The sequence below is a fragment of the Lolium rigidum genome, chromosome 2 (assembly GCF_022539505.1).
Source record: "Lolium rigidum isolate FL_2022 chromosome 2, APGP_CSIRO_Lrig_0.1, whole genome shotgun sequence".
Lineage (NCBI taxonomy): Eukaryota > Viridiplantae > Streptophyta > Magnoliopsida > Poales > Poaceae > Lolium > Lolium rigidum.
The window spans coordinates 250,880,457-250,908,273 of NC_061509.1; the positions used below are offsets into that span (position 1 = coordinate 250,880,457).

At 45.9% G+C, this 27,817-nt stretch overlaps 1 pseudogene; it reads left to right on the forward strand.

Annotated features, from left to right (window-relative positions):
- The first annotated feature begins 8,752 nt into the window (after positions 1-8,752).
- On the forward strand, positions 8,753-9,927 carry LOC124688532 (annotated as a pseudogene).
- Positions 9,928-27,817: the final 17,890 nt, after the last annotated feature.

Consider the following 27,817-nt stretch of genomic DNA (forward strand, 5'->3'; position numbering starts at 1 on the left):
TATACAAATCAGTCAGTTTTTATTATTTTAGCAGATAGTGAGTTAATGTTACTTATAACTAGGGTTTAATTGGTTGGTAATGTAATAGAGATCGTTTTTAATACGTATATTATTTGTCTTCAATATTGGGTGAAACCGTCGAAGCTCTCTCTAAACATGCATGGAACCATGGCATGCAAATACACCTTGGCTGTGGGCGTTCAAACCATAGATCAAAATCCTCAAAACAAAATCCAAATTCTCTGGTTTCAAACCCTGCCAAAGGCCTTTGCACAAAACAACTAGTGTGAACGAAACAGGTGGATATCCTTTTTTAGGGGAAGGCACAACAACTTTATTAATCTGCCAGTAATTCATAGATAAAATCAGGCGGATCCTCAATCCACACAAGTACACAACAGACTGAGATCCCTGTGTGCCTTACTAGCTAGCTACCATATGAGTTACTCTATTGTTTTCGTTATAACAATGCTAAAAAATAACATGAGCAAAACATGTAGAAAGGAATGTGAATTTTGCATAGATAGCCGCACCCGGTCCAACAGAATTGCCTCCCTCTAAAATAGTCAAAATAGTCTCCATGCAGTCTTCTTAGTCGAGTTCAAAAATCTCTCTTTTTCCGAATTGTAAACTAGGCAAGAAATAAATTTATATACAAGTTTTACCATGATTGGGGAATTTAAGAACCGTCCAACCAAGTCGATGGAACGGAGGAAAAATAAGTAGTAGTGGAAAGTACTGACAAATAAGTATTGGTAAGTACTGAAAAGTACTGATTTATTTTTATTATGAAAAGGCTAGATTAGTCATTTTGGCACCCGTTGCCATCGTCTCTTTCTTATCCTCTCACTTTCTTCCCCCTCTTCAGCGCTCCCGTCGCCATCGTCAATGGCCCCCAACTCCCCGTTGGCGGTGCTCCATAATGACCGACACCATCCAGTCGGCGCATCCTCACCGCACACGCCGGTCCTCCCCGAGCGAGGAATCGGCCAGAGCCGCTCGCTACAGTCATCCCCACCCCGCCGGCGGCTCTCCATCCTGGTCGCCACCATCGTCCTCAATACCGGCCATTCGGCACATCCGCACTGCCTTGACTCACCGGTCTTCCCAACGAGAGGAATCGGCCCGAGTCGCTCGATATCGTTGCCTTCATCTACATCCTCCCCGCCTCCAGCCGATCGCCCAAGTGGACCGTGGCGTCACCTCCGCGTCTCTGCCCGCCTCTCCGATCACCTCAACTAGGGTGACTTCCTGATCCTCCTGGATTCTATCCCTCATCTCCATTGCACTTTCAACTGCCTGTGGTCAGCTCAGTTTTCTTCAAGGACCTACCGTTACTCTCGCTTCTGAATTTTGCCACATCTGATAGCATCTGCCGCTTCCAACAAGGACAATGCCTTCTACAGTACAAGATGCCCAGAATGATGACAGGTACAAGATGCCTAGAATGTTGACCAAAACAGAAGGTCGTGGTAATGTCATCAATACAAATATCGTGAACATGGTCGATTTAGCATCCCAGTGAACCAACCTGATGCTCAAACTTCAATGGATGAAGCTACTTTCTGAACTTTTAGGGGATGATGATGTTGGTGATAGGAATTGGATGGAAAGTATAGCACCTGTAGCTCAAAAATTGTCTAGTTGCTTCTGTCCAATCCAATAAACCAATAGCGTTCTCTCATTTAGCATTCCAGTGAACCAACCGGATGCTCAAACTGGATTAAGCCACTTTCTGAGCTTTTAGGGAATGATTATATTGATGGTAGGACTTTGATGGAAAGTATAGCACATGTAACTAAAAAATTGTCTAGTTGCTTTTGTGCCCAGTAAAAGAAGAAGAGTGTTTGGTGTTTGGTCGTCAAGTATACTAAGGATGAGCAAAAGCTTGTGGTTACTTTCTCAGGGAACCAGATGATAGTGCTCCATCTGAGTTGGAATGTTGTGCTTGTGAACTTTATGTACATTGTTGTGTTTCACTTTTTGTCCGCATTTTTATTTGAGATAATCGTTTGTTGAGTTAGTTTCTCAGGGTATGAAATTTTATGTACTGAGTGCTTGTGATTTCCTACTTGCCTGTCGATCTAATTGTTTGCAGCAAGATAATAAACTTTTTTTAGATAAAAGGCATGGACTGCCCGACTTTAAATTAATAAAGCCCTCAGGTTCAACACAGGATTAACTGATACATGCTGCGGCACTACAGCTTAGGCCAAGTTGTAACAGCAACGAACGCAACACACACGGCTAACAACATAAGGCTACTGGAGGGGAGATCAGGCGTCTTGGTCAAGCCTTCTTGGATTGGTTGCGTCGTGAAGAAGCTTGAGCTCGGCGATCGCGTGCTCGATCCATGGCCGATCCCGAGGCCTTGCCAGCATCATCCACATCTGTAGAAACAACATTGTTTTAAAAATAATGTTAGCGGGGTGTTTCATAAACTTTGACTCGATGGTCATCTTGTTTCTAAAAAGCCAAAGGGTCTAAGATTGAGCAATGAAAAGCAACCACACACATCGTTTAAATCTACCCGAAAGACTAGAGATGATAGCGAAAAGCTGGGCAAAATTAGTGGGACACCAGCTACATCCCAACAGCTGGCGGGTAACACTCCAGGCAAACACCGCCGTAGAGCACGTGAAAAAAATATGCGACGTGTCTTCCGGTCTACCACAAAGCTTGCAACAGCCATTACCTGGCCCCTGCCTAGACGCAATGTTGATGGCTGTGGGGAGCTTATCGAGAACTAACTGCCACTAAAAGATCTTGTTATAGTGCGCTATTTTTTCCTTGTTAATGTTACATGACAAATAGAATACATATACACAAACCAGCCAAATTGGCAAATGGGTGGTTTACACTTTTCAGACATGTGCAGGCAACCTCTTCAGTCATGAATCGGATACATCTGCACTAGCATGTACTGAACTTCCTTGACAACATTCTCTTAGAGGAATATGTGACTGTGGCTAATCAGACAAGTGAGCATGATAGATACTCAATTACACAGCAGCACCACATTTGTTCGAAGCTATTAGCAGCAGGTGTTCAAATCGAGTTTAAAACTAAAACACTTAGACGTACTACCCTGTTTCTTATGTTGAAAATTATAGCTCTGAAGTTGCTGTTAACTAGTTCATTGCTCTCTGATCCAAAGCAGTCTTGTTCAGTTAGTACATAACATATATAAGCTATGAATGAGAGATTCCTCTATAGACATGTGCTGAAAACTCATATGGTGCCACAGTACGTGCCAAAACTGTTGGTCTCTGCTACCATATGAGGTTTCAACACATGTCTAAGAACTGATACTACTACGCTTGGCGGTAGCTCACTTCAGAGATGTTTAGCCGTGCACCCTTCTCTACCTTACTGAATATTTCAGAACTACACTTGATATTCACTATGCATCTCCTAATTGATCATCTAAAGAGGATTATAAGAATCTGGAGCAATTTCTGTAGTTTCATATGCTTCAGATGATAAGGACAAATGTTGCACAGAAATTGTTGCATAAACACCTCATTATGATATAAGTCAGAGGGTTCACTTCTTTGAATTTTTTTTCCATATTCTCTAATAAGAAACAGTAAGCAATCACATTTTAGAGAAGGGTGTCTTTCTACTCTAATCCAATAGTTTAGGCTCAGTTAGGGAGAGGGCAAGAAACTCGATTGGTTTCTCCTAGTGATTTGCAGGCTTTACTTGTGATATTTCCTATGCTTTGCTATGATTAAATTTCAGGTAATTCTCAGTTTTCAAGTGATATTTCCATTGCATGCATAGCACAAGGAAATTGCCGACCTGGTCATCAAAGAAACTAGGTTGTGCTCATTTTACCTTAGTTGTGTTTTGAGGTGCTCTGCACTGCCACGTAGATATGACCGGCGCAGAGATGGCGGTGGAGTGCAGGACGACGCCGGCGCGGGGGGTCGGACTGGGAGAGCCTGAGCGGTGCCGGTGTCGTGCACCTGTCAAGAAGTGTTAGATCCTGGGCGAGGCGACTCTCAGAGGACGCGGGCGAACAGGCAAGGCTGGCGACCTGCTAGGCGAGGCGGCCGAGCTCCTTGATGAGGCGGGCGCGGTGTAGGAATGTAGTGCGGAGGCGGAGGCGGAGGTCTGATTCGGTTAGCTGCGCATCCGGCGAGCAGCAGCGTCGGTGGTGCGTCCTGAGAGCGGCGTGGTAGGGAGCAGTGGATTGCGGCGGCACTAGAGATCGTGGACTCAGGTCGTGCTCGCGAGCCATCCCATCAGTCGTGCGGTTGGGTTAGGCCAGGGTAATTACCACAATAGCCCTGATTATGGTAATTTAATTTTTTTATTAACTGGTCAGATCGGACGATCACAATAAATTAGACCGGTAGTACTGGGTAGTACTCAGAAGTAGTACCCAATCACCGTAACACAGCTCAAATTTATATGGCAAGTAGAGTAAGAAGAGCTGCACCCTAAAAAAAAGGAGTTGATCGAGCTCGTCCCTCTCTTCTTGCTTACTGTTCCTCTTCCTCTGCTCAACCGCAAAAAAAGAACTTCATCTTCCTCATCATGCATGTACACGGGGGCAGTAGGGTAGCATGCAAGTTAGTACGGCCGGAATTACTACTTGAAGAGACAAACAGTACAAAGCTGATAACCTTCGCCACATTTTTTTTTTGCGAAACACAGTACAATCAAAGGCGCTCATACATACGCGTACACACTCACCCCTATGAACGCACGCACGCACACCCTACCCCTATGAGCACCTCCAAGATACTGCATCGAAGAATTGATCCGGCGGGTCTTGAGATTGACGAAGTCACCACAGACGCCTCGCTGTCGACGGGAACGTCGCCTCCCACTGAAGAATATTCCGCCTTTATGAGACACCAAAGTGTCAAATCTGGGATTTGAACTCTGGTGGGCTAGAGGTGCCACTGCCCTCCTAACCATCCAACCATAGGTTGGTTCTCCCTTCGCCACATTTGTAATACGACAGGGTTTCACATCACACGCAAGCACTGCATATATATTGTTTGGAACCGAAACAAATCGATCAAACAGACTGGCAGCTACTGCACTGACGATGCAAATTCATATTACTCACTTAAACCTGTCAGTCTTCTAGGGTCCACTTCGGTTTATCTCCAGTCTGACCGTCCACGTCGTTCATGTTGTTCATGACGCTCCCGCTACGACTGCGTGGGAGTGTTAGAGTATACGTACGATTTAGGTAGTCTAGAATAGAGATAGATCTCGTGTCTTGTCTTGCACTCAAAGATGATCCCTGTACGCCTATATATACTTGCCCATGAGTCTCAATAATACATCCAACATATTCCGCCAATCTCTCTCCCTCTCTATCGTTCTACATGGTATCAGAGCGGCGCCGATCCTAACCTAGCCGCCGCCCAAGCTTCCGCGCCGCGCCGCCCCCGGGAGGTCAATCTCCATGATCTACTTCGGGGACCGTGCAATCCGTATGAGGGTTCGTCCGCCGATCTGTTGATCCGCTGCCCTCGAGTTTTTTTTTTCCAATCCGTAGATTGATTTTCTTTTTTCTCCCCCGGTTGCTCGACCGGCGTTTTTTTTTTTGGTTTTGCCGATCATGGATCGGATTGAGTCGCCCACCGCCGCCGTCACCACGCGCCTCTACTCCAACCTCAGCATCGACACTGCACCGACTCTTCCCCATAATGCGCCCTACGCCGGCCACCGCGGTCGATTCGCTGGCTGGCTACAGCGCCTGCCTTGGTAGGCTGCCGCGGCCGGCTCGCCCGTGTCGTCTCCGCCTCGGCCGGCCTGACGAGGTTTTAACCACGACAGATGCTACGGGGTAGCACATGAGAGGTGTGGAGCAAGGCGGCGTAGGAGATTCCGGGAACGAGATTGGCACACGATGTACCTAGGTTCACGTCCCCTCGGGGGAGGATCGCTACGTCCTGCTATAAATCACTATGATCATACTGTCGCCAGCGTTAGGCGACTTGCTTTGTGGTGACCGCCGGAGGCGAAGGGGGAGATTGTATCTAATGAGAGATCATGTGGGACGTAATCTGTCCTCAAGGAGGTACCCCTGGTGGCTTTATATAGGCAGCCACCTAGGGTTTACAAGTATAAGGCCGTTTGGGCCATTACGCTTCCTTCATGGGCCTGCATGGTCCAGTCGCTCTTGGCTTCAGGCGCTAGGGCGCATGGCCCAGTCGCCCGCTGACTGGAGCTGTCCTGGGCTCTCTTCATCTGGCGAGTGAGCTGGGTGATGGGCCCCCTAGGGCGTATCCCCATCACGGCCCTCCTCCATCTACCGTGGGGCAGGGCTGCACGCGATGCACATGGGACGCCGTTTGCGTCGCAGCCGGCCGCCCTCGCCTACGCGGTCTCCATCGCTGGTTCGTCTTCGCTGTCATCGCCCGGGACATCACCGACAACGTCGCCAACGACTCCGATCTGCAGCGCGTAGTCCATGCCATGGCACGTGTAGCGTCGCCGTCGGTCTGATCAACCGACCCCGCACACGTCTACGCCAAGCACGTCCCCGAGCACGCGCCTACCACCGATCGAGCATCGGGTTGCCGCTGCGTCGCCCCTTCGGGCCGCAGCGCCGCTGCCTTTGGTCCACGCCGCTAGCCAATGACGCGCCTTCCGAGGCATGTACGTCGCTGGTGGCGTCCTGCCGCTGCACCGACTCGCGCTCTACAGCTACGCCGCCCCCTCGGGTCATGGCGTCGCCGCACGCGGTCACCTTCGCCGTCCCCCGCGCACCGACGTCCGAGGCCACCACAGCGCCGCCCCTTCGGCGCGGGTCGCCTCCGTCCGCGCATGGTCTTCGTCACGCCGCCGGATTCTTCCTCGCCTACTTCGAGTACCGCCGCCGCGCTTCCACAGGTAACCTGCATGGCCACTGCTAGCCGTTGCGGGTCCCATCGACCACCTCCACGCCCATCTAGCCGTCAAGCATGACCACTCCAGGTCGCTGCTGCGACCGCCGCCTTCTACGTCTCCGTCCACCACGACCTCATCGCCAGCGTCATCGTCTCATCCCTGACTACTTCATCTACTCCGACAACCGCGGACTGCATCGGCACCTCTCCCTCTTCGCCGCTCTGCGTCTCGCCACCGCTCTGGAGGCCTCCTCTGCCTGTCCCCCTGACACTGGCGCATGGTCCATGATGGTCCCTGCCTCGCACACTCGGTATTGGCAACACCGACGCGTGCCTTCGTCCCCGAGCCTGGCAAGCTCGGGCCAGCGCCGTACACTATTCAGTATCTGCGACAACCAACAACTCTCTGTTGCCGCGGCTTGTGCAGCTACATCAGGGCTCCGCTTCCAAAGAACCTTTGACTTATAAGCCAGGGAAGAATGGGCCAGCCTACAACTCATGCGCCTCCAGGAGACCAACCTTGAACCTAGAGTAGACAATATCGTCTGGAACCTGGACCCCACGGGCTGTTATTCGGTGTCATCCATGTATAAGAAGCTGTCTGAGGGAGCGTCAGTTGCACACGCAAGGGATGTGTGGGCAGCCAAACTGCCCTTAAGATTCGTATTTTTACTTGGCAGCTTATCCTAGATCGCCTTCCCTCTAGTCAATTAGTGGCGTCCAGATTTGGCCCAGCGGAGATGTGCCCGTTGTGATGCGCCGGAAGATGCCAACCATATCTTCTTTACTTGTTCGTTGTCTAGGTTTATTTGGATTGTGGTGAGACGACTCCTCGAATGTCGTTGGTCTCCCACCTCTTTTGCTCAGTTCTTTGCCATTGTTTCGAGTTTTTCGGGTCGTCCGCGTCGACTTATTTGGACTTTATTTGTGGCTCAAAGTTGGGCGCTTTGGCATGTTCGCAACAAGCACGTTTTTGAATCTAGGGTGATCTCTAAACCTGTTATATAAAACCATTGTGATTCTGCAGCTGTGGACGCCCCTCGCAAGGCACAAGACAAAGCAAACCTGTCGGAAATGACAAGACAGCTAAGACTTATGCACGCGGGAATGGTGGCAAATGACCAATAAGGATCCCTGATGGCGCATGCGACTTCATCCTCAAGACGGCGTTCTTCTCCTCGAGCGCGTCTGGGCCGCTCTTGCTCCACTTTATGTGATGCTTTTATCTTGGCTAAGTTGTATGCCGCGGCATTGTAATCCTACTCTATTTCAAACCTTAAGGGCTTTATTAATTTAAAGTTGGGCACTAGATGCCTTTTATCTAAAAAAGGGTGCTTAGAAAATATACAGATTTTTGTTGAAACACCGGTGCTTATGTATACTAGACAGATGTCGAACTAGACACCTCCCCTATACAAATAATTATCAGTGCTTATGAAAATGCTTGCCTCTAGCATTGTTTTGCTCACAGCTCGTCCAAAAATGCGTCCATAAATTCATTCATGCTGCAATTATGACTTGCACAATAGGTATGACAAGAAAGTTGTTATGGTCAAAGAAAAATAACTGAAAGTTGTTTGTTTGTTAGGTGTGTGCTGATGACAAGAACACTGGATCTAAAATGTGTGATAAATCGGCAGTAGAGCTGTATATATAGGTGTTTCCTTGTTTAGGAGAAGGTGTTCTATGTTAGTCATGGAGACAGACATCGATGGATTAATCTCCATAGCTCTTCATCGTAGCATTAGTAGTCAAATTTAAGATTTTGGAGTGAAGCAAAATAGAAGTTCATGGTTCTTCCAGCGCCTACACCTTCCTCGTCACGGAGTGGCACCACCCGCCAAATCACCTGCCGGGAAAACAAAAAGTTTCAACATCGCCGCCTAAAAGCCATGGGACGCCGCAGCTTCTCGACGACGTGGCTCGTCCTCTTCGTGGGCTTTCTCGCCGTTTCCCTGGCCCCGTCGTGCGCGGCGGCGGAGATCAAGACCAGAGCGACGGAGTGGAGCTTCCGCCTCCTCCTTCTCAGCGGCGTCACCGGTGCCGAGAGCCTGGCCTTCGACGCGCGCGGCCAAGGGCCCTACGCCGGCGCCTCGATCCGACGGCCGCGTCCTCAAGTGGGGCGGCAGCGCCGTCGGCTGGACCACCTTCGCCCACCACGCCAACTACAGGAAGCTCCCGCTGTGCACCACGCCCGTTGCACCGTCGGAGGAGACGGAGAGCCTGTGCGGCCGACCGCTGGGCCTTGTCTTCCACCGCAGTTCCGGCGACCTCTACATCGCCGACGCGTACAAGGGGCTTGGCCCCGACGGTGGCGAGGCCGAGGTGCTCGCCACAGGAGTCGACGGCGTTCCGTTCAACTTCGTCAACGGCATGGACGTCGACCAGGCTACCGGTGATGTTTACTTCACCGATATATAGCAGCCTCACGTATCCACGAAGGTATATATGTACGAAATAATCGACGATCAATACACAAACGTTGTAGATTGTTCTTGCAAGCTCAGATTAATTTCACTACTCGATCGGTCAGAGCTGAAAATAAATCGCCATTGATGTTATGCTACTATATATATGTGTATGCAGGTTTAACACTGAGATCACGATGAACGCAGACGCCACCGGGAGGCTATTCAAGTACGACGCTGGGACGAAGCAGGTCACCGTGCTCAAGGATGGCCTACCATACCCCAATGGCGTTGCAGTGAGCCACGACAAGACATATATCGTCGTGGCGCACACCGTGCCATGCCAGGCACATAGGTACTACCTCGAGGGTCCGAAGGCTGGCCAATATGAGCTGATGGCCGATCTACCCGGATACCCAGACAACGTGAGGCGTGACGGGAAGGGTGGATTCTGGGTGGCCCTGAACCAAGAGAAGGCGCGGCCGAACGCGACCGCTAGTCCGGTGAAGCACTTAGTGGGAGTACGGCTTGACGACCACGGTATAGAGGTGGAGGAGCTCACGGCGGCCAAGGGCGTGACACTCAGCGAAGTGTCGCAGAGAAACGGGACCCTATGGCTGGGATCCGTCGAACTCGACTACGTGGGCCTGGTTGCATAGTTCCCTTGCATTATAACTACTCCGTATTTTATTATTAGCAGGAGCATTAGTACGTATACAATGCAGTCAGTTTTGTTACTACATTGTAATGTTACTTAAAACCAGGGTTTAATTTGTTGGTAATGTAATCGAGATCGTTTCTAATACTACTCAATGTTGGGTGAAACCGTCGAAGTTCTCTCTAAACATGGAACCATGGCATGCAAATACTCCTCGGCTGTGGGCGTGCAAATCATAGATCGAAATCCTCAAAACAAAATCCAAATTCTCTGGTTTCAAGCCCTGCCAAAAGCCTTTGCACAAAACAAAGGCATACCTGGTGTGAACGAAACAGGTGGATATCTTTTCTTAGGGAAGCCACAAACAACAACTTTATTAGTTATCAAAAATAGTTGCATCATCAGCTGCCAATAATTCATAGATAAAATCAGGCGGGTCCTCAATCCCACACAACAGATTGAGATCCCTCTGTCTTACTAGCTAACATATTTTTTAGATATGGACTAGCTAACATATGAGCTACTCAACATAAGCAAAACCTCTAGAAAGGAATGTGCATTCTTCATAAATCTCCGCAGCCGGTCCAACAGAATTGCCTCCCTCTAACATAGTCGAAATAACCTCTATGCAGTCACCGTTGACAATAATTTTGCTGCATCCAGCCTGTCTAGCAAGTAACAGGCCATCACGAAGAGATGTAGCTTCAGCGGCCATCACGAAGAGCTCTAGCTTCAGCGGCTGAAGCGTCCGCTGTGAAAGGGATCCCACAGTTACTCCCGGCGATGAAAGATCCCACAGTTACTCCCGGCAATGAAACAGCCATCAGCATCAAGTATAACAGCTCCCGTTGCACCAGTATAGTAAGCTAAGAAAAAGGTATTAATATTCAGTTTGCAACACCCTTCCTTTGGCTCCTGCCATCCTTGAGATCGAGTTACCACAGTCTTCCTGTGAGCTCGAACATTGTTCGAGGTGATCGCCAAGATAGACTGTGTCGATCGAGTTGGATTAGACACAGGTTCATTGTGAGCCAGCTGTCTCCTCCAGATGTACCAGCAGGTAGTAGCTATAAATTCCTTTACATCTACCCCAGCCAGTCTCGGGGCTGATCGATCCGGAGATCGCAGTGAAGCTTCCAGGATTGACGATCCAGATCTATCAATAAATGACTTCTCATTGATTACATCCAGTAGGCCGAGATTAGTCCAGATCTCCAAAACCCTTGGGCACTGAGGGCATGTGCAATGGTTGATAAGACTGTCTTATTTTAGTACTGCCACGTAATCTAGATATAACAATAAAACATTATGTACAATGGGTTATTTTTAGTCTTATCTTTAGTAACGAGACATCCTAAATTTGTGGTGAGAGAGATTGTGCTAAGAGATGATCTCTTAGCTAAGAGAAGGCAAAGTCTATTTTATCTTTCTTTTTTCTCCACCTCAGCATTTATCCTACGTGGCACCGCTAAGATATCACCATTGTACATACTCTGAAAGAAAGCATGGAGAGGGTCTTCACAGTATACTAGTACTCCACACACCGGACAACGAAATGCGTGCTAGTGGGATTATTTGGTGTTCAATCCTTACGTGGGCTGGCTTTTCCCAGATTCTACAACTTGGTGGAAACAATTGAGAGAACACCAACAAAGGAAGGATCAGAAGCGTTTAAATTCACTCATAATGCTAACTGCATGGAGCATTTGGAGGGAGAGAGAGAGCGAGAGAGAGAGAGAGAGAGAGAGAGAGAGAGAGGGAGGGAGCGAGAGAGAGAGAGGGAGGGAGGGAGGGAGGGAGAGAGGGAGGGAGGGAGGGAGAGAGAGAGAGAGAGAGACGGGAGAGTTTTTAAGATACATACAATCCTACTATGATATCAGCTAAATAATAAACCAACACTCATGATCATTTAATAGCTCTACCAGATTTTTCCTAAAGTACACATTCCTCAAATGTTGCAACTCTAAATAAGCATTGTTGTCCTAGAAACATAATGATCAGCCTCACATAAATGTCTCAGTGATATTCTAACACCTTAGCACGAGGAAAAATATTTCTGAGAATCAAACATGGCACAAACATTTCCAGCAACTCTACATTTCGTTAACATATCGAGATGTACATATGTATACACCTAGCCTTCCAGGTTTGCTACAACACCGGAATTCAGTTTGCTACTGGAGGTTTCACGCTGGATGTTGCATATCCTAGAGTAAATTACACAAATCTACCACAATTGAGGCAGTAGTAATGGGTTAGTACCATTCTTGAAATTTTTTGCTAAAAACTACAACTTCAGAGGTAACTACCAACAGACCGCACAAACGGTTGTCTGATAGTAGTTTAAGTAAGAAGGGCCCACTGTCAGTGTTTACTAGACCGAACAGTCGTTTTCTCCCGTTAGGGCCTGGAGTTGCTTATGACCGAGCTGAGACGGCGGCTGCTGCAAGCCCATGACAGGTCGCGCCGCCCGCACACATCCTCTCTCCAGCGGAGACCAACCACTGACCACTCGCCATCTCCATGCATGCAAGACCAGCGGCACCCCAGCTCTTCCCTACCCTCGCGGTCGGCGGTGCCCCTGATCCACGGAGGCCGGTGTCGTGGGCGACGAGGAGCTCGCGCCTGTACTGCAGGGTCTGGAGCACCGACGGTGACATCAAATCAAACATGTCGACTTGAAGACGCACGGTGCAGGGGAGGCAGGCCGGCAGAGCGTACGGCCGCGTGGACACCTTCGTCGCGACTAAACCCGTTGCCACGACCAGGGCGTCTGCATGCTCCACGATGGCCTCACTATTGAATTGATGCACTAGCCAAGTTTTCCAAAAGTCCGAACTATTTTAACACTTCCCCTCACGTCTAGGCTGGACAAACGGGAAGACACTAGACGTGGGATAAACGGGAGGCTGCAACTATTTTTAGATTAAATAGTGCGTAAGCCGGGGTTTGAACTTGAGACCTCCTGGCTCTGATACCATATTAGATTGATGAACTAGCCAAGTTTTTCAAAAGTCCGAACTGTTGAAAATGGCTAGGCTATATATTTTAACACTCCTCCTCACGTCTAGGCTGGACAAACGGGAAGACACTAGACGTGGGATAAACGGGGGACTGCAACTATTTTTAGATTAAATAGTGTGTAAGCCGGGGTTTGAACTTGAGACCTCCTGGCTCTGATACCATGAAAGAAACGTAATTGTGCGTCCCGACGTGCCTCGTCGGGTAGGGGTCTTCTCATTATATATTGGTATGAAATACGATTACAAAAGAGTCCTATACGTATACGTAGTGTATACTCTGTCTATTCTAACACCCTCCCTCAATCTCAACTAGTGAAAGATTGAGATTGCGCTTACAATGCTCATACAAAGGTAAAGGGAGAGCTTTATACTCAGATTCTGTACTTGATCTCGAGATAGTAGACTGTTTCCGTGCACTCCAGGCGATCAAATTTCCTCCATAAAAGATAGCATATCCCCCTGTGGATCGCCGATCATCCGTACGCCTGGAGTATAAAGCTCTTGGTGATGTTACAGCTGGGCTGATCTGGGTACAGTCCTTGTTGCGTGAGCTTGGTGTCACTCAAGGATGACATCCAGTCTTGTGGTGTGACAACATTGGTGCAACTTACTTGTCATCAAATCCAGTGTTTCATGCAAGAATCAAGCATATTGAAGTGAACTTCCATTTTGTTCGTGAGCAGGTGTCTCAAAAGCAACTTCAGATTCGGTTCATCTCTTCAAAAGATCAAGTTGCTGACATCTTCACTAAACCTCTCCCTTTACCTTTGTAAGAGCATTGTAAGCGCAATCTCAATCTTTTACTAGTTGAGATTGAGGAAGGGCGTTAGAATAGACAGACGTATACACTACGTATACGTATAGGACTCTTTTGTAATCATATTTTATACCAATATATAATGAGAAAACCCCTACCCGACAAGGCACGTCCGGACGCACAGTTACGTTTCTTTCACTCACCAGATAGCAAGCAGCAGCACGACCAGAGCCAGGCGGGAGCTGGCCGTCGGGCTGCACCCGGGCGCCGGTAGCTGCGGGTGGCCGGTGAGCGTGGAGCGCAGCCCAAGCAACTCGAACCAAGCAGCCGGTGCGAACTTTGCGTCTGTGCTTTGGCTCATTTGTTTGCTCTCCTCGCGCAGCAGCTTGGCGCGCGCGTTTGCGGGCCATGCGCACGCGGTGGCCTGGATCATTGCGTCGACGGCGTCGCGGAGCTGCCGGAGGGCGTCGGGGCAGGCGTCATCGTTGGCGTAGTCCATGACGCCGCGGAAGTTGAGGCGCGCGTACTCGCCACAGAGAGCGGCTGTAGGCGTGCGCGGCTGTTTCGGGCGAGACGCAGTGGGCGGGCGTTCTCGCCGTCAAGTCTGCGCGCACCGCCGGCCAGGTCCGCGCGCCGCCGGCCAGTTCCCCTCGCGCAGCGGGACAAGTCCACGAGCGCGGCCGGCCATTTCGCGTCGCGCTGCCGGACAAGTCCGCGCGCGCCGCCGGCCAAGTTCTCCGCGGCCGCAGCCAAGTTAGCCACCCTCGGTGTTGCGTTGGAGCAAGGACGGGCCGCGCGCCGGCGCACAGCGGGGAGGGCGTCGACCTGGAGCTGGTCATGGAGACAGCGGGGAGCCTACGCAACAGCACGCCCTTGTTGCTGTAGCGATCGCGCCACTCGCCGCACCTCCGGCTCGGCCGCGCCCCACTCGCCGCTGAGGGAAAAGTCAAAGGAGAAAAGAAAGGGAACCTCATGGTCTCTGACATGTCCCTAACGGGAGAAAACGTCCGTTATGCCCAGCCAATACTGACAGTGGGCCCGCATGTCTTAAACTGCTCTTAGGCTGGTGCCAGTGCATCACAGGTTATAGCCTCGACACGTCAGCTTTTACCCTCACTCTCACCCCACTCTCACCCCACGGTGCCAGTGCACGGGCTATAGTGTCAGCTCTCACTTCTCTCTCCTCCACATCAGCTTTTCTCTCTCCTCGACATCAGCATTTCTTTTTCAGATTAAAACATTCAAAATAATGCAAGAAAATTATTTTATTCATTTAAAATTGTTACCGATTACATTATAAAAAAAATTACATAAAATTTTGAAAAAATTACATAATCTAGGCATTAGCCCACACATGCTCAATCAAATCATGCTGGAGCTGTGTATACATCGGTGAGTCCCTCATTTCGTTGTCCATTTGAATCCTGGCTGCTAGGCTTGGTGGTGCATTGTTGTGTATCGCATGGCCGACATTGGAATCAACTGTCTCATAGATGTTCTCCAAATTTGTATCACGCTCATCGTCGATGATCATGTTGTGCAGAATGACACATGCACGCATGATCAACCCAAGAGTACGCCTCGAGTAGGAGCGTCCGGAACTGCTAGAATGTTGAACCTAGCCTTCAGCACTCCAAAGGCACACTCGACATCTTTGCGCCAAGCTGATTGAGCAGCAGTGAACAGTCGATGCTTTTCACTTTGTGGAAGAGTAACACCTTTCATGAACACCGGCCAGGAGGGGTAGATACCGTCGGCAAGGTAGTAACCCCGGTTGTACTCGTGTCCATTCACCGTGAAGTTCACTATGGGTGCTTGATACGTCTCCGACGTATCGATAATTTCTTATGTTCCATGCCACATTATTGATGATATCTACATGTTTTATGCATACTTTATGTCATATTTATGCATTTTCCGGCACTAACCTATTAACGAGATGCCGAAGAGCCGATTCTGTCGTTTTCTGCTGTTTTTGGTTTCAGAAATCCTACAAAGGAAATATTCTCGGAATTGGACGAAATCAATGCCCGGGGTCCTATTTTTGCACGAAGCTTCCGGAAGTCCGAGGAGAGACGAAGTGGGGCCACGAGGCGCCGCCACAACGAGGCGGCGCGGCCCGAGCCTTGGCCGCGCGGCCCGGTGTGTGGGGCCCTCGTGTGGCCCCCCGACCTGCCCTTCCGCCTACTTAAAGCCTCCGTCGCGAAACCCCCGGTACCGAGAGCCACGATACGGAAAACCTTACCGAGACGCCGCCGCCGCCAATCCCATCTCGGGGGATTCAGGAGATCGCCTCCCGGCACCCCGCCGGAGAGGGGAATCATCTCCCGGAGGACTCTTCACCGCCATGGTCGCCTCCGGAGTGATGAGTGAGTAGTTCACCCCTGGACTATGGGTCCATAGCAGTAGCTAGATGGTCGTCTTCTCCTTATGTGCTTCATTGTTGGATCTTGTGAGCTGCCTAACATGATCAAGATCATCTATCCGTAATGCTATATGTTGTGTTTGTCGGGATCCGATGGATAGAGAATACTATGTTATGTTGATTATCAATCTATTACCTATGTGTTGTTTATGATCTTGCATGCTCTCCGTTATTAGTAGAGGCTCGGCCAAGTTTTTACTCTTAACTCCAAGAGGGAGTATTTATGCTCGATAGTGGGTTCATGCCTCCATTAAATCTGGGACAGTGACAGAAAGTTCTAAGCTTGTGGATGTGCTGTTGCCACTAGGGATAAAACATTGATGCTATGTCCGAGGATGTAGTTATTGATTACATTACGCACCATACTTAATGCAATTGTCTGTTGTTTGCAACTTAATGCTGGAAGGGGTTCGGATGATAACCTCGAAGGTGGACTTTTTAGGCATAGATGCATGCTGGATAGCGGTCTATGTACTTTGTCGTAATGCCCAATTAAATCTCACTATACTTATCATATCATGTATGTGCATTGTCATGCCCTCTCTATTTGTCAATTGCCCGACTGTAATTTGTTCACCCAACATGCTATTTATCTTATGGGAGAGACACCTCTAGTGAACTCGTGGACCCCGGTCCTATTCTTTACATCGAATACAATCTACTGCAATATTTGTTCTTTACTATTTTCCGCAAACAATCATCATCCACACTATACATCTAATCCTTTGTTACAGACAAGCCGGTGAGATTGACAACCTCATCTGTTTCGTTGGGGCAAAGTACTTTGGTTGTGTTGTGCAGGTTCCACGTTGGCGCCGGAATCCCCGGTGTTGCGCCGCACTACATCCCGCCGCCATCAACCTTCAACGTGCTTCTTGGCTCCTCCCGGTTCGATAAACCTTGGTTTCTTTCGAGGGAAAACTTGCTACCGTCTCGCATCACACCTTCCTCTTGGGGTTCCCAACGGACGTGTCGATTGCACGCATCAAGCACATTTTCTGGCGCCATTGCCGGGGAGATCAAGACACGCTGCAAGGGGAGTCTCCACAATCCAATCTCTTTACTTTGTTTTTGTTTTGCTTTACTTTATTTACTACTTTGTTTGCTGCATTATATGAAAACACAAAAAAAATAGTTGCTAGCTTTACTTTATTTACTTTTTGTTTATTTCATCATGTTTCCTCCTAAGTACACTCTAAAAGACATACCGGTAGGACGTGGGTCTATAATTGGGAGAGATAATATAGAAGATTTTTTCACTCATGTTAGTACCACTGAAGATTTTGAAGATAGACACTTGGTTTTACTTGCTCCTACTTATGAAATTGCTGCTGCTTCTTTAGTTCACATGTTGGAAACTAAATTTGTTAATCTTAATCCTATAATCCAACACATGTTTCTCACACTTGGTGATATGGAAGAAGGGGAAAAGAAAGATTTTGTTTTAGAAACCCTTCTTAAAGAATTTGGTGGTGTAGCAAGAGAGGCTAGAAAGGTCTTTATCAAATACAATATGCTTGGCTCTTATACCAATTTTGTTAGTATCCTTGAAAAGATGGATATGGAGAGAGTAAGGTACACTAATAATATTAATGATGTAGGGGATATTAAGACATCAATACCTTGCAAGCTCGCAGGAATGTTCGAGGCACTAGAAAAGAATTATGACTGGATTGTTCCTGAAAATTTGTTTAATGAGAATAGCAAGCCTAAGAGTAATGAAAAGGGAACCTCTGAAACTTACATAGATAAGATAACATGCATTGTTGAGGCAACTCCCAACACCCAAGGTAATGTTGATGCTTCACCTCTCGATAACACTTGATATACACTTTCTGCGCCTAGCTGAAAGGCGTTAAAGAAAAGCGCTTATGGAAGACAACCCATGTTTTTACTACAGTACTTTTATTTTATATTTGAGTCTTGGAAGTTGTTTACTACTGTAGCAACCTCTCCTTATATTAGTTTTATGCATTGTTGTGCCAAGTAAAGTCTTTGATAGTAAGGTTCATACTAGATTTGGATTACTGCGCAGAAACAGATTTCTTTTCTGTCACGAATCTGAGCCTAATTCTCTGTAGGTAACTCAGAAAATTATGCCAATTTACGTGAGTGATCCTCAGATATGTACGCAACTTTCATTCAATTTGGGCATTTTCATTTGAGCAAGTCTGGTGCCACTTTAAAATTCGTCTTTACGAACTGTTCTGTTTTGACAGATTCTGCCTTTTATTTCGCATTGCCTCTTTTGCTATGTTGGATGAATTTCTTTGATCCATTAATGTCCAGTAGCTTTGTGCAATGTCCAGAAGTGTTAAGAATGATTCTGTCACCTCTGAACATGTAAATTTTTATTGTGCACTAACCCTCTAATGAGTTGTTTTGAGTTTGGTGTGGAGGAAGTTTTCAAGGATCAAGAGAGGGAAATGATGCAATATGATCAAGGAGAGTGAAAGCTCTAAGCTTGGGGATGCCCCGGTGGTTCACCCCTGCATATTTTAAGAAGACTCAAGCGTCTAAGCTTGGGGATGCCCAAGGCATCCCCTTCTTCATCGACAACATTATCGAGTTCCTCCCCGAAACTATATTTTTATTCCATCACATCTTATGTGCTTTGCTTGGAGCGTCGGTTTGTTTTTGTTTTTGTTTTTGTTTGAATAAAATGGATCCTAGCATTCATTGTGTGGGAGAGAGACACGCTCCGCTGTTGCATATGGACAAATATGTCCTTAGGCTTTACTCATAGTATTCATGGCGAAGGTTGAATCTTCTTCGTTAAATTGTTATATGGTTGGAATCGGGAAATGCTACATGTAGTAATTCTAAAATGTCTTGAATAATTTGATACTTGGCAATTATTGTGCTCATGTTTAAGCTCTTGCATCATATACTTTGCACCCATTAATGAAGAAATACATAGAGCTTGCTAAAATTTGGTTTGCATATTTGGTCTCTCTAAAGTCTAGATAATTTCTAGTATTGAGTTTTGAACAACAAGGAAGACGGTGTAGAGTCTTATAATGTTTACAATATGTCTTTTATGTGAGTTTTGCTGCACCGGTTCATCCTTGTGTTTGTTTCAAATAACCTTGCTAGCCTAAACCTTGTATCGAGAGGGAATACTTCTCATGCATCCAAAATCATTGAGCCAACCACTATGCCATTTGTGTCCACCATACCTACCTACTACATGGTATTTCTCCGCCATTCCAAAGTAAATTGCTTGAGTGCTACCTTTAAATTTCCATCATTCGCCTTTGCAATATATAGCTCATGGGACAAAATAGCCTTAAAAACTATTGTGGTATTGAATATGTACTTATGCACTTTATCTCTTATTAAGTTGCTTGTTGTGCGATAACCATGCTCCCGGGGACGCCATCAACTCTTTGTTGAATATCATGTGAGTTGCTATGCATGTTCGTCTTGTCCGAAGTAAGGGCGGTTTTCACAATCAAATGGTTTGAGTATGCATACCGTTAGAGAAGAACATTGGGCGCTAACTAAAGCCATGAATCATGGTGGAAGTTTCAGCTTTGGACATAAAACCTCAATCTCTTATGAGAATATTATCCGTTGTTGAATGCTTAAGCATTAAAAGAGGAGTCCATTATCTGTTGTCTATGTTGTCCCGGTATGGGTGTCTAAGTTGAAGAATGATCAAAAGCGAGAAATCCAATGCGAACTTTCTCCTTAGACCCTTGTACAGAGCGGCATAGAGGTACCCCTTTGTGACACTTGGTTGAAACATATGTTATGCAATGATAATCCGTGTTAATCCGAGCTAATTAGGACAAGGTGCGGGCACTACTAGTATACTATGCATGAGGCTTGCAACTTGTAAGATATAATTTACATGATACATATGCTTTATTACTACCGTTGACAAAATTGTTTCATGTTTTCAAAATAAAAGCTCTAGCACAAATATAGCAATTGATGCTTTCCTTTTTGAAGGACCTTTCTTTTACTTTTATGTTGAGTCAGTTTCACCTATTTCTCTCCACCTCAAGAAGCAAACACTTGTGTGAACTGTGCATTGATTCCTACATACTTGCATATTGCACTTGTTATATTACTTTACATTGACACTATCCATGAGATATACATGTTATAAGTTGAAAGCAACCGCTGAAACTTAATCTTCCTTTGTGTTGCTTCAATACCTTTACTTTGATTTATTGCTTTATGAGTTAACTCTTATGCAAGACTTATTGATGCTTGTCTTGAAGTACTATTCATGAAAAGTCTTTGCTTTATGATTCATTTGTTTACTCATGTCATTAGCATTGTTTTGATCGCTGCATTCATTACATATGCTTACAATAGTATGATCAAGGCTATGATGGCATGTCACTCCAGAAATTATCTTTGTTATCGTTATTCCGCTCGGGACGAGCAGGAACTAAGCTTGGGGATGCTGATACGTCTCCGACGTATCGATAATTTCTTATGTTCCATGCCACATTATTGATGATATCTACATGTTTTATGCATATTTTATGTCATATTTATGCATTTTCCGGCACTAACCTATTAACGAGATGCCGAAGAGCCGCTTGTTGTTTTCTCGCTGTTTTTGGTTTCAGAAATCCTACAAAAGAAATATTCTCGGAATTGGACGAAATCAACGCCCGAGGTCCTATTTTTGCACGAAGCTTCCAGAAGTCCGAGGGAGAGACGAAGTGGGGCCACGAGGCGCCGCCACAACAGGGCGGCGCGGCCCTGGCCGCGTGGCCCTGGTGTGTGGGGCCCTCGTGTGGCCCCCTGACCTGCCCTTCCGCCTACTTAAAGCCTCCGTCGCGAAACCCCCAGTACCGAGAGCCACGATACGGAAAACCTTACTGAGACGCCGCCGCCGCCAATCCCATCTCGGGGGATTCAGGAGATCGCCTCCGGCACCCTGCCGGAGAGGGGAATCATCTCCCGGAGGACTCTTCACCGCCATGGTCGCCTCCGGAGTGATGAGTGAGTAGTTCACCCCTGGACTATGGGTCCATAGCAGTAGCTAGATGGTCGTCTTCTCCTTATGTGCTTCATTGTTGGATCTTGTGAGCTGCCTAACATGATCAAGATCATCTATCCGTAATGCTATATGTTGTGTTTGTCGGGATCCGATGGATAGAGAATACTATGTTATGTTGATTATCAATCTATTACCTATGTGTTGTTTATGATCTTGCATGCTCTCCGTTATTAGTAGAGCCTCGGCCAAGTTTTTGCTCTTAACTCCAAGAGGGAGTATTTATGCTCGATAGTGGGTTCATGCCTCCATTAAATCCGGGACAAGTGACGAAAGTTCTAAGGTTGTGGATGTGCTTGTTGCCACTAGGGATAAAACATTGATGCTATGTCCGAGGATGTAGTTATTGATTACATTACGCACCATACTTAATGCAATTGTCTGTTGTTTGCAACTTAATCCTGGAAGGGGTTCGGATGATACCCTGAAGGTGGACTTTTTAGGCATAGATGCATGCTGGATAGCGGTCTATGTACTTTGTCGTAATGCCCAATTAAATCTCACTATACTTATCATATCATGTATCTGCATTGTCATGCCCTCTCTATTTGTCAATTGCCTGATACGTCTCCGACGTATCGATAATTTCTTATGTTCCATGCCACATTATTGATGATATCTACATGTTTTATGCACACTTTATGTCATATTCGTGCATTTTACGGAACTAACCTATTAACAAGATGCCGAAGTGCCGGTTCTGTTTTCTCGCTGTTTTTGGTTTCAGAAATCCTAGTAACGAAATATTCTCGGAATTGGACGAAATCAACGGCCAGGTTCCTATTTTCACCGGAAGCATCCGGAACACCCGAGAGCCGCGGAGGGGGCCACGAGGCCCCCGAGATGATAGGCCGGCGCGGCCCGGGCCACTGGTCGCGCCGCCTTATGGTGTCGTCGCCCCTTCGACCTTCGACGCCGCCTCTTCGCCTATATAAAGGTCCCGAGACCTAAAACCTCGGGACGAAAAAGCCACGGTACGAGAAACCTTCCCGGAGCCGCCGCCATCGCGAAGCCAAGATGCGGGGGACAGAGTCTCTGTTCGCGCACGCCGCCGGGACGGGGAAGTGCCCCGGAAGGCTTCTCCATCGACACCACCGCCATCTTCATCAACGCTGCTGTCTCCATGAGGAGGGAGTAGTTCTCCATCGAGGCTCGGGGCTGCACCGGTAGCTATGTGGTTCATCTCTCTCCTATGTACTTCAATACAATAATCTCATGAGCTGCCTTACATGATTGAGATTCATATGATGATGCTTGTAATCTAGATGTCATTATGCTAGTCAAGTGGGTTTTACTTATGTGATCTCCGGAGACTCCTTGTCCCACGTGTGTAAAGGTGACGGTGCGTGCACCGTGTGGGTCTCTTAGGCTATATTTCACAGAATACTTATTCACCGTTATGAATGGCATAGTGAAGTGCTTATTTATATCCCTTTATGATTGCAATGTGTTTTGTATCACAATTTATCTATGTGCTACTCTAGTGATGTTATTAAAGTAGTTTTATTCATCCCTGCACGGTGTAATGGTGACAGTGTGTGCATCCAGTGTTAGTACTTGGCGTAGGCTATGATTATGATCTCTTGTAGATTATGAAGTTAACTATTGCTATGATGGTATTGATGTGATCTATTCCTCCTACATAGTGTGAAGGTGACAAGTGTGCATGCTATGTTAGTACTTGGTTTAGTCGTATTGATCTTTCATGCACTCTAAGGTTATTTAAATATGAACATTGAATTGTGGAGCTTGTTAACTCCGGCATTGAGGGTTCGTGTAATCCTACGCAATGTGTTCATCATCCAACAAGAGTGTAGAGTATGCATTTATCTATTCTGTTATGTGATCAAAGTTGAGAGTGTCCACTAGTGAAAGTGTAATCCCTAGGCCTTGTTCCTAAATATCGCTATCGCTGCTTGTTTACTGTTTTACTGCGTTACTACTGCTGCGTTACTACTGCTTATACTTATTTATACCACATGTATTTCACTATCTCTTCGCCGAACTAGTGCACCTATTAGGTGTGTTGGGGACACAAGAGACTTCTTGCTTTGTGGTTGCAGGGTTGCATGAGAGGGATATCTTTGACCTCTTCCTCCCCGAGTTCGATAAACCTTGGGTGATCCACTTAAGGGAAACTTGCTGCTCGTTCTACAAACCTCTCGCTCTTGGAGGCCCAACACTGTCTACAAGAATAGAAGCACCCGTAGACATCAAGCTATTTTACTGCGCCGTTGCCTGGGAGGAAAGGTAAAAGGTACTCACACTCCGGATCTCGGCTACTAAGCTATTTTCGCCGTTGTAAGTACTCGAAGCTATTTCCTTTAGATCCTGCAATTGCATCTTTTTGTTTCTTGTTTACACTAGTTAGGCCTAATGGAAAACAACACAATGAGAGATCTTTATGAACTTTATCTTGAATTAGGGCATGATGTGTTTGAAGAGAGAATTAAAAAACCCATGGAACTTTATATGCATGCTAATGGGAATGTTATTAATATGAATGCTTTGAACACTATTGTTGCTAATGCTATGGAAAATTCTAAGCTTGGGGAAGCTGGTTTTGATGAGCATGATCTTTTTAGTCCCCGGGCAATGAGGAGGAAATTTACTTTGATGATACTTTGCCTCCTATTTATGATGATTATAATGATAGTAGTCTTTTGTTACCACCTGTTATGGAGGATAAATTTGATTATGATTACAATATGCCTCCTATATTTGATGATGAGAATAATAATGATAGCTACTTTGTTGAATTTGCTCCCACTATTACTAATAAAATTGATTATGCTTATGTGGAGAGTAATAATTTTATGCATGAGACTCATGATAAGAATGCTTTATGTGATAGTTATATTGTTGAGTTTGCTCATGATGCTACTGAAAGTTATTATGAGAGAGGAAAATATGGTAGTAGAAATTTTCATGTTACTAAAACACCTCTCTATGTGCTGAAATTTTTGAAGCTACACTTGTTCTATCTTCCTATGCTTGTTATTTTGCTCTTCATGAACTTGTTTATTTACAAGGTTCCTATGCATAGGAAGCATGTTAGACTTAAATGTGTTTTGAATTTGCCTCTTGATGCTCTCTTTTGCTTCAAATACTATTTCTTGCGAGTGCATCACTAAAACTGCTGAGCCCATCTTAATGGCTATAAAGAAAGAACTTCTTGGGAGATAACCCATGTGTTATTTTGCTACAGTACTTTGTTTTATATTTGTGTCTTGGAAGTTGTTTACTACTGTAGCAACCTCTCCTTATCTTAGTTTTGTGTTTTGTTGTGCCAAGTAAAGTCGTTGATAGCAAGGTTGATACTAGATTTGGATTATTGCGCAGAAACAGATTTCTTTCGTTGTCACGAATCTGGGTCTAATTCTCTGTAGGTAACTCAGAAAATTATGCCAATTTACGTGAGTGATCCTCAGATATGTACGCAACTTTCATTCAATTTGGGCATTTTCATCTGAGCAAGTCTGGTGCCCTTTTAAAATTCGTCTTTACGGACTGTTCTGTTTTGACAGATTCTGCCTTTTATTTCGCATTGCTTCTTTCGCTGTGTTGGGTGGATTTCTTTGTTCCATTACCTTCCAGTAGCTTTGAGCAATGTCCAGAAGTATTAAGAATGATTGTGTCACCTCTGAACATGTGAATTTTTGATTATGCACTAACCCTCTAATGAGTTTGTTTCGAGTTTGGTGTGGAGGAAGTTTTCAAGGGTCAAGAGAGGAGGATGATATACTATGATCAAGAAGAGTGAAGAGTCTAAGCTTGGGGATGCCCCCGTGGTTCATCCCTGCATATTTCAAGAAGACTCAAGCATCTAAGCTTGGGGATGCCCAAGGCATCCCCTTCTTCATCGACAAATTTATCGAGTTCCTCCCTTGAAACTATATTTTTATTCGGTCACATCTTATGTACTTTACTTGGAGCGTCTGTTTGCTTTTGTTTTTGTTTTTGTTTGAATAAATGCTTGTGTGGGAGAGAGACACGCTCCGCTGGTTCGTATGAACACATGTGTTCTTAGCTCATAATATTCATGGCGAAGTTTCCTCTTCGTTAAATTGTTATATGGTTGGAATTGGAAAATGCTACATGTAGTAATTGCTATAATGTCTTGGGTAATGTGATACTTGGCAATTGTTGTGCTCATGTTTAAGCTCTTGCATCATATACTTTGCACCTATTAGTGAAGAAATACATAGAGCATGCTAAAATTTGGTTTGCATAATTGGTCTCTCTAAGGTCTAGATAATTTCTAGTATTGAGTTTGAACAACAAGGAAGACGGTGTAGAGTCTTATAATGTTTTCAATATGTCTTTTATGTGAGTTTTGCTGCACCGGTTCATCCTTGTGTTTGTTTCAAATAAACCTTGCTAGCCTAAACCTTGTATCGAGAGGGAATACTTCTCACGCATCCAAAATCCTTGAGCCAACCACTATGCCATTTGTGTCCACCATACCTACCTACTACATGGTATTTCTCCGCCATTCCAAAGTAAATTGCTTGAGTGCTACCTTTAAATAATTCAAAAATTATCACCTCTTATTTGTGTCAATGTTTTATAGCTCATGAGGAAGTATGTGGTGTTTTATCTTTCGATCTTGTCATTTACTTTTGACAGACTTTCACAATGGACTAGTGGCACATCCGATTATCCAATAATTTTGCAAAAAGAGCTGGCAATGGGGTTCCCAGCCCCAATTAATTAACTTTCATTAATAATTCTCTTCACATGTTTTGCTCGATTCATCGAGTAAGCAACTTAATTTTGCAAATAGACACTCCTCCATGGTATGTGAATGTTGGAAGGCACCCGAGGATTCGGTTAGCCATGGCTTGTGTAAGCAAAAGGTTGGGAGGAGTGTCATCCATAAATAAAGAAAAACTAAACTAAAGTACATGTGTAAACAAAAGAGAAGAGGGATGATCTACCTTGCTGGTAGAGATAACGTCCTTCATGGGAGCCGCTCTTGAAAGTCTGGTTGATGAGGTAGTTAGAGTGCCCACTACCATTCGTTGACAACAACAAACACCTCTCAAAATTTTACTTTTATGCTCTCTTTATGTTTTCAAAACCAAAGCTCTAGCACAAATATAGCAATCAATGCTTTCCTCTTCGAAGGGCCTTTCTTTTACTTTTATGTTGAGTCAGTTCACCTATCTCTCTCCACCTCAAGAAGCAAACACTTGTGTGAACTGTGCATTGATTCTTACATACTTGCATATTGCATTTGTTATATTACTCTATGTTGACAATTATCCATGAGATATACATGTTACAAGTTGAAAGCAACCGCTGAAACTTAATCTTCCATTGTGTTGCTTCAATGTCTATACTTTGATTTATTGCTTTATGAGTTAACTCTTATGCAAGACTTATTGATGCTTGTCTTGAAAGTACTATTCATGAAAAGTCTTTGCTTTATGATTTAGTTGTTTACTCATGTCATTACCATTGTTTTGATCGCTGCATTCATTACATATGTTTACAATAGTATGATCAAGGTTATGATGGCATGTCACTCCAGAAATTATCTTTGTTATCGTTTTACCTGCTCGGGACGAAGCGGAACTAAGCTTGGGGATGCTGATACGTCTCCGACGTATCGATAATTTCTTATGTTCCATGCCACATTATTGATGATATCTACATGTTTTATGCACACTTTATGTCATATTCGTGCATTTTCTCGGAACTAACCTATTAACAAGATGCCGAAGTGCCAGTTCCTGTTTTCTGCTGTTTTTGGTTTCAGAAATCCTAGTAACGAAATATTCTCGGAATTGGACGAAATCAACGGCCAGGTTCCTATTTTCACCGGAAGCATCCAGAACACCCGAGAGCCGCCAGAGGGGGGCCACAGGGCCCCCAGATGATAGGACGGCGCGGCCCAGGCCCTGGCCGCGCCGCCTTATGGTGTCGTCGCCCCTTCGACCTTCTGACGCCGCCTCTTCGCCTATATAAAGGTCCCAGACCTAAAACCTCGGGACGAAAAAGCCACGGTACGAGAAACCTTCCAGAGCCGCCGCCATCGCGAAGCCAAGATCTGGGGGACAGGAGTCTCTGTTCCGGCACGCCGCCGGGACGGGGAAGTGCCCCCGGAAGGCTTCTCCATCGACACCACCGCCATCTTCATCAACGCTGCTTTCTCCCATGAGGAGGGAGTAGTTCTCCATCGAGGCTCGGGGCTGTACCGGTAGCTATGTGGTTCATCTCTCTCCTATGTACTTCAATACAATAATCTCATGAGCTGCCTTACATGATTGAGATTCATATGATGATGCTTGTAATCTAGATGTCATTATGCTAGTCAAGTGGGTTTTACTTATGTGATCTCCGGAGACTCCTTGTCCCACGTGTGTAAAGGTGACAGTGTGTGCACCGTGTGGGTCTCTTAGGCTATATTTCACAGAATACTTATTCACTGTTATGAATGGCATAGTGAAGTGCTTATTTATATCTCTTTATGATTGCAATGTGTTTTGTATCACAATTTATCTGCGTGCTACTCTAGTGATGTTATTAAAGTAGTTTATTCCTCCCGCACGGTGTAATGGTGACAGGTGTGTGCATCCGTGTTAGTACTTGGCGTAGGCTATGATTATGATCTCTTGTAGATTATGAAGTTAACTATTGCTATGATGGTATTGATGT